This window comes from Papio anubis, chromosome 7 (genome assembly GCF_008728515.1).
Source record: "Papio anubis isolate 15944 chromosome 7, Panubis1.0, whole genome shotgun sequence".
Classification (NCBI taxonomy): Eukaryota; Metazoa; Chordata; class Mammalia; order Primates; family Cercopithecidae; genus Papio; species Papio anubis.
The window spans coordinates 113,367,177-113,374,887 of NC_044982.1; the positions used below are offsets into that span (position 1 = coordinate 113,367,177).

Below are 7,711 nucleotides of genomic sequence, written 5' to 3' on the forward strand. Positions count from 1 at the left end.
TTAGGGAAAGATGAGGCTGAACAAGTAAAGACCGAATATTCCTGGCTCTTGGATCACCACAATCAAGATAATGAACACATCCACCCGCCCCCAAAATTTCCATGTGTGAGGGGCTATTTCAGGAAGTATGATCAAGAAGGGCCAGCCTGCCAGGGTGCAATGGCTCATGCCTATAATCCCAGCACTTTGGGCAGGCTGAGTTGTGCGGATGACCTGAGATCAGGAGTTCGAGGTCAAGATGGCCAATGTGGAGAAACCCTGTTTCTACTAAAAATACAAAAATGCCAGACATGATTGCACATGCCTGTAGTCCCAGCTACTTGGGAGGCTGAGACAGGAGAATCGCTTGAACCCAGGAGGCGGAGGTTGCAGTGAGTCAAGATTGTACCATTGCACTTCAGCCTGGGCAACAGAGTGAGACTCCATCTTTATAAATAAATAAGTAAATAAATAAATAAATAGGACTGGTCTGATGAGGTGTGACTTGAGCAGAGAGTGGAATGAAATCAAAGATAGCAAGCCACACAGAGAGTGCAGCAGGCATGGCAGCGGGAGCAAGGCTGGTGTCCCTGAACAGCAGCAGGGAAGCCGGAGTGGCTGGACTTGTGTGGATATGGGGAAGAGGAGAGAGGTCACTCGTCTCTGTGAGGCCCGGGACTTTGTTTTATCCCCTGCTGTACCCCAACACTTACAGTGGGAGCTAGCACAGAGAAGGCACTCAATTGATGTTTGCTGAGCAGATGAATGCCTGGAGTAGACCTCAGAGCAGGGTTTGGTGGCAGGGTGGATCAGGAGAGAGTTCACTCAACAGCCTGGTGATAGGGGAGAACAAGTGGCCAGAGGGCATCCATCTATGATGGGGACCAGGGGTTCCTGCTGGACAGAAGTGTGGGAGACACGGATCCTGGCCACACCTCAGCCCTCCCTCCAGCCTGATTACCTGCCTCCCTCCCTTGCAGAGGTTCCGGTTCTGTGGTGATCTGGACTGTCCCGACTGGGTCCTGGCAGAGATCAGCACGCTGGCCAAGATGGTTGAGTGCACAGGGTCTAGTCTGGGTGGAGGAGGGGCACTGGACTGGGGATTGTGGGTGTAGATGATGGTGAGTTTTCTCTGGGGTTAGGGCTTCAGTGCTCTCAGCCTGTGCTACCATGCTTTGTGACCGTGATCAGCGGCTGGCCTGCTCTGAGCCAGTCCCCAGGAAGGAGGCGTGAGGTTCGCCAGCCTGGCTGATGTAAGGACTTCCCTTCCAGTCCTCTGTGAAGTTGCAGCTGCTCTGCAGCCAGGTACTAAAGAGCTGCTGGGACGGGGGAATGATGTGAGTACAAGACCCAGCACCCCATTGTTCCATGACCTTATGACCCCCAGTGCCCTGAAGCTCTGCACTAGGCCCAGGGAGATGGGTGACCCAGCCTGTCAACCTCTCTGGGCACCTCCCATACTTCTTTCCAGCCTCTCTGTTCCTTATTGCAGGATCCAGGCTAGGGGTGAGGGGCTGGTGAATAGAGTACTGGCAGCCTCTGAAGGTCTCCTTTCCTCATAGTATTAGAAGATCATGAAGCTCATGGTCAAGTTTGGTGAGTACCCCATTAAGTTCACAGGCCCCAGGCAACCCTGGGACCTCGGCCTGGTTCCTGGTACAGAGGGGCCCCCCACCCCTCCCAGCAGCATCCTTAACTTACCTTCCCTAGTGGAGGAGCATGAGGGAAGGAAAGACATTGACAGTCCCACCTTCCAGTCCTCTGCCAGCTCCTGGTGGAGCAGTAGCAGTGCCTGTGGCTCCAGAAGGCCTGGGGGCTTTTAGCTGAAGTAATAGGGCAAAAGGGAGTGGCTGGGGCCACAGTGAAACCCCCTGTCCCACCCACAGGTCCCTCAGAGTCAGGCGATGTGAAGGCCACAGTGGCAGTGCTGTTTCATCCTCTCCAGTGCGGTCAAGCACAGTGTCGATGGTGGATGCATGTCCAGTGAACTGCAGCAGCTGGGGCTGCCCAAAGGTATGGGTTGTGGGTGGGCAGCCGGGCAGCCTGTGGGCCAAGGGCTGCTAGAGAGGGGGCCAGGCCCTGTGACCCTATGGTGTACCCTGCCCTGTCTGGGCCAGGAACCCAAGCCCAGCTCCCACCTGCTACCTCCAGAGCTACTCCGTTCTACCCCCAGAGCACGTGGCCAGCCTGTGCCACTCTTATGAGGAAAAGCAAAGCCCCTTGCAGAAGCACTTGGGGTCTGCAACCTATGCAGTAAGTATGAGCCCAGCCAGTGTCCGTGCTCATTCTAGAAGGTGCACGCAGCATGCAAAGTGCATGGAGAGTCCAGGGAGATGACTTAACCACGGTCACATGCTGAGCAGCTGCAGAGCTGGGACCTGGCCCTGGGTCTTCTGAATCCGTGGGCTCTGTGATGTGTACGTACAGGATCAGACTTTGCTCTTTCCTCCTGGCTGAACCTTCCCTAGTCCCCCATGCCCCATGTGTGAGCACCCAGCTCACTCTCGTTCCTCCCTCTCCACAGTGTGGTCTCTTGCAGCATGAGTGGCAGAAGGGGCAGCAGAGACTGTGGACCCCTCAGCTGCACCTGAGACCTCTGTGTGGTCTAGCTGTGTGTCCTGGGGGAGGCTCTTGGCCACCATTTCCCCCTCTGTAAATGAGACCCATACCTATGGCATGGAGGGCGGGAGGCTGGTGTGAGTGCCAAGCACTTGGAGCAGGGCCCTGAGTGAGAATGGACATGGGAGCAGGGGTGTTCCTCGAGTTTATGCACCTTGGGGATGGGAGCGGGGCTCCCTGCCTTGACAAGGCATTGCTTTACCCCACCCCACCTCTGTCCCAGCCCTGCAAGTCAGTCCTTGGGGGTCTAGGAGGGAAGGAGCCCCTGGCTGTGTGACCTCGGGCTGGTGCCTGGCCTTCTCTGGCTCTGAGTTCCTGGGAAAGTCAGCACCCAAGGCATACCCTCCAGTTTAGCACCTTGACAAGAAGGGCGGGGACACTGGGTTCAGGCCCACCCCTCTGGCCCCAAATCCCGTGGCCCCAGCTGGAGGATGAGGAGATGCTGGGCTTGGGTGGGGGAATCTTCTCAGCTTGGCTAAAAGGCTCAAGGTGTCAAATTCTCAGCCTGCCCCTCAGGAAGGAGCCTGGGCCCAGCCAGACAGTCACCAGGACAAGGGCAACTATGGCGAGCAGGAGGCCCAGGATAAGGAGAACCATGGCATAGCTGGAGATGAAGGTGTCCAGCGGGCTGGAGGCTTTGGGGCCAGGAGTGCCTAGAGCAGAGCTAGAAGGCTATGACCAGGCGTGGCCCCGCCTCCCAGACTTCTGAGAAGGCAGAATCTGCACTCAGAAGGTGCTGCGGGACCAGATAGTGGGGCTAGGAGCATCTTGGAAGGCTCCATGAGCAGGGGAGGCAGGCTTCAGATCAGGGCACGTGGAGGAGGCAGATGGACAGAGGGAGGAGGCCTGCAGAGGGAAGGAGGTACTGACCGAGGTCTGGGATGGCTGTGTCTACCAAGAGGCCCTCTGCCTCCCCCAGGGTGTGCAGACACTGGCGCGCACAGTCCCACCTGAGGGCCCAGGCTGGTGCCAGCCTGAAGGTGTCAGTGGATCTGGACTGGTGGGAGAATCATCACAGACTTCAGGGGCCTGCGCAACCTTGCAGGACTAGGGGAGGTCATCTCTTCCAGCCTCCTGCCCTCAACCCCAGAACCCTGGTCTGAGCCCTGGGTCACCCAGGGCCACCCCAGAGCCCCTAGAATTCCTCTACCACCACTTGGTCAAAGTTCTGCAGAGGTCTGAGGATGAAGGTCAGCTGGGGAGTCAGGAGAGGATGAAGAGGGTCACAGCTCTACCAGACCAAGCCTTATTACTTGTGGCCCCTGGCCTACTCCTCTGATGCCAACCTCCGGCTGGCCCAGCCCTGTAGAGTAGGTGCTCAAAGGCATCAGTAGCGGTTCGTCTCATGCTGGTCTCCCCCCAGGTCCCCCTCTGGAGCCCGGTACCACAGATCTCAGGGTGGGGGGTACAGCTCAGTCTCCTTTCCCCCTCATCCCCCTCACAGGGGCTTTGTCCACCAAGGCCCCTGACTGCTAGGGGACCCACACCCACGGCCTCCCTCTTTCTGACTGCTGGCCCTTCCACAGCCTGGATACTTGAGCCCTGGGCAGAGGGGTAACGATCCCAGGACTGTCTTCGCAAGCAGAGAGGCTGCTTGGCATGAGGCCCTGACTCCTTGGGTTGAGCTCAGCAGCAGGTGTGTCACCAAGGCCCCCTGGGCAGAAGGGGCTCAGCTCTGAGGGCCCATCACTTGCCATACCTGCATGTTCCTGCTAGGCATCCACCCTGGGGACCCAGCTTTCCCCCTGCCCCCAGCTGCTGGCAGCCCCATCTTAACTTATCCAGGGTCCTGGAGGCCACGCCAGGAAGCAGCCAGCAGCTGGGAGGAGCACTTGATGTTTCTGCATCTTTTTTTATGGAGCTCCCTTGGGTGGGAGGGGCTGCAGACTCAAGGGAGACTGCAGGCCACCCCTTCCCCACTCCCTGGCTGGGTGGGCTTCCAGCTCAGGAGTCTGACTGGAAGGACGGGACCGTCCTGTCACAGAGGCAGGTCTGAGTAGTCCAGGCCCAGTTTTACCCTCCAGCGGGGCCCCTCCCATTCATTTGTCCAGCTGGCTTTGCCCAAAGCACAAGTGATGTCTATGTGGACTGTGTCCCCTGTCCCCAAAGGGAGTCTGGCTCCAGTCCTGGCTTGGAACTCGGAGACCTTAGAATTAGAGGCCACATCTGGCAGGGTGGACCAGCATGGTCTGCCCACAGCCAGGGCAGGTACCATGTTGGCAGCCCCAGACCTGACACCATGGTTCCCGTGTCCCCTCCCACTTCCGTCCTGCACATCACCTACACTACATGCTGTCCCTGATGAATCCAAGCTGTCAGCTTCTGTCAGCTTGGCCACAACCCTGACCATAAGGAGAACGGTGCAGCCTGAGTTGGGGGCTAAGTGGGAATGGGCCTGGTGTGGGGTGGGGGAGGTGGGGGTGAGGCAGGTGTCTGGCGCCTCTCTGCTTATCTTCCCTTCTCCCTTGCCCACAAAGGAGGCATCTTCTCCATGTCCCTCTGCCACCCTGGGGACATAAAATACTGCCCCAGGTCTGTCTTTCCTTGGACATAGCCCACCTACCTTCCTGTGGGACTCAGGGCTTTGTTTTGTCCTGTGGCCCATATGAGAAGCAATTATCCCTGCTCTGCTCAGCTGAGAGAGGACAAACTGAGGCAGAGCAGGGGAACTGCTCTGTCATAGTCTGCCTGTTAGTGGCAGAGTCAAGACCAGCCCTTCCCTGATTGTCAGGTCCAGTGGACACCAAGCGTGAAGGCTGTATTAGCCCATTTTGCGTTGCACCAGAGGAACGCCTGAAACTGGTTTATTTATTTATTTTTGAGACGAAGTCTAGTTCTGTCGCCCAGGCTGGAGTACAGTGGCACGATCTCAGGTCACTGCAACCTCCGCCTCCTGGGTTCAGGCTATTCTTCTGCCTCAGCCTCCCGAGTAGCTGGAATTATAGCCATGCACCACCATGACTGGCTAATTTTTTGTATCTTTAGTAGAGACAGAGTTTTGAGATGGAGTTTCATTCTTGTGACCCAGGTTAGAGTGCAATGGTGTGATCTCGGCTCACTCCAAACTCTGCCTCCCAGGTTCAAGCAATTTTCATGTGTCAGCCTCCGAAGTAGGTTGGATTACAGGCATACACCTCCATGCCTGGCTAATTTTGTATTTTTAGTAGAGACAGGGTTTCACCAGGTTGGCCAGGCTGGTCTTGTACTCCTGACCTCAAGTGATTCACTCGCCTCGGCCTCTCAAAATGCTGGGATTACAGGAGTGAGCACCACTCCTGACCCTGAGACTGGGTAATTTATAAAAGAGGTTTATTTGCCTCACAGTTCTGCAGGCTGTACAAGCATCTGCTAGGCTTCTGGTGAAGCCTCAGGAAGCTTTTACTCCTGGCAGGAGGCAAAGAGGGAGGAGGCGTGTTGCATGGTGAGAGAGGGAGCAAGAGAGGGGAGGCATCAGGCTCTTTTAAACAACCAGCTCTCCAGTGAACTATTAGAAAACTCACTCATTGAATCACTTGAACCCAGGAGGTGGAGCTTCCTGTGAGCCGAGATCGTGCCACTGCACTCCAGCCTGGGCTGTGAGTGAGACACTGTCTCAAAAAAAAAAGAAAAAGAAAAAGAAAAAATAAGAAAACTCACTCATTACCGTGGGGAGGGCACTAATCCATTCATGAGGGATCTCCCACCATGACCCAAACACCTCACACTGTAGGCCCCACCTCCAGCATTGGGGATCACATTTCAACATGAGATGTGGATGGGACAAGTATCCAAACTATGTCAGAGGCCTCCCCCTCCCTCTCATCAGAGTCTTCTGTCCTCAGTTCAGGTGCGTGCTGGCCTCCATGCCTGGCTTCCTAGGAAGTCAACTTGGCTCCAAGGGGTTGGGCGGGGCCACTAGGCTGAGGGTTGGAGGCCTACCTCTCCTAGTCCCAGCCTAGGTCTCTATCACTGACTTAGCTTGCTGCGTTCTCTCCACACCTGCTCCCTGCAGCCCAGGGGTCAGTCTGGGTGCAGGCCTGGGTAGAGGTCCAGGAGCAGATTCTGCCCCCCAGCTCATACCTCCTGTACACCATGGCAACCAAAATGCACCAGCATGGCCAGGAGCACTGGCTTGTCCCTGTAATCCCAGTGTTTTGGGAGGCTGAATTGGAAAGCGCTTGAGACCAACCTGGGCAACATAGCGAGACCCTGTCTCTACAAAAAATAAAACTAGGCATGGTGGCATGTGCCTATAGTCCCAGGTGCTCAGGAGGCTGAGGTGGGAAGATTGCATGAACCCAGGAGGTCAAGGTTGCAGTGAGCTATGATTGAGCCACCACACTCCAGCCTGGGCAACAGAGCAAGACCCTGTCTCTAAAACAAGAAACAAAGTGCACCAGTGTGTGGATACCAGCTTCTCCTGGTGTGTGGACCTGACCTCACTACTCGGCCCCATCTGTGAGTGGGAGACTGCCTCCTGTCTTCCAGAACATTCCCGACACTACACCTGTGTCCCTCCTGCATTCTCTGACGGGCTTTGTGAGAGGGCCTGTCACCTACCTCTCTGGCTGCCCTAAGACCCAGCTCAAACCTTCCCTGTCCCTGAGAACCTTTTCCTGAAGAGTCTTTCCCTGAGCCACAGGCCCCCTCATTTCAGAGCTTTGGGTGGGGTGAGTACAAGGATCAACTCTCTGCTACCAGCCTGAGAGGAACTGTCCCTAGGGTTGGGTCTCTGGATGGCATGTGAAGGTCTACACCAGGACCCACATACCTGTAACCTGAAGGGTAGGCCCTTGGCTGCCCCGGCTTTACAGATCCCCACGTCTAGCCTGACCTTCCGGGACAGGCCTGACCCCTGCATCCTTTGGTCTTGGTCCCTACTGGGAACTCTGGTTACCCTGGCTTACTTAGGGCTGACATTCCCCATGAGACAGAGTTACAACTGAGACTAAAGTAGGGGTACCTGGCTCAGGGTCACCATGGCCATGCAGAGCTCAGATCCTGGCCATGTTCAACCTCCGCCTCCTGAGTTCAAGTGATTCTCCTGCCTCAGACTCCTGAGTAGCTGGGACTACAGGCGCATGCCACTACGCCTGGCTAATTTTTTGTAGTTTTAGTAGAGATGGGGTTTCAC

General features: G+C 56.2%; 2 long non-coding RNA genes across 2 annotated transcripts in view; one reads left to right on the forward strand and one right to left on the reverse strand.

Annotated features, from left to right (window-relative positions):
* Window positions 1-379: 379 nt before the first annotated feature.
* Window positions 380-5,485, forward strand: LOC116275786. Its single transcript, XR_004185090.1, has 3 exons — window positions 380-1,316; window positions 1,472-1,575; window positions 1,866-5,485. It is a non-coding gene; the product is annotated as an uncharacterized LOC116275786 (long non-coding RNA).
* The window catches only part of LOC101026501, a 9,910-nt gene continuing 2,608 nt past the window's right edge, over window positions 410-7,711 (reverse strand). Inside the window, exons 3-4 of the long non-coding RNA XR_004185089.1 lie at window positions 7,669-7,670; window positions 410-420 (exon numbers count right to left, since the gene is read on the reverse strand). This is a non-coding gene — a long non-coding RNA (uncharacterized LOC101026501). The remainder of the gene's footprint in view (window positions 421-7,668; window positions 7,671-7,711) is intronic.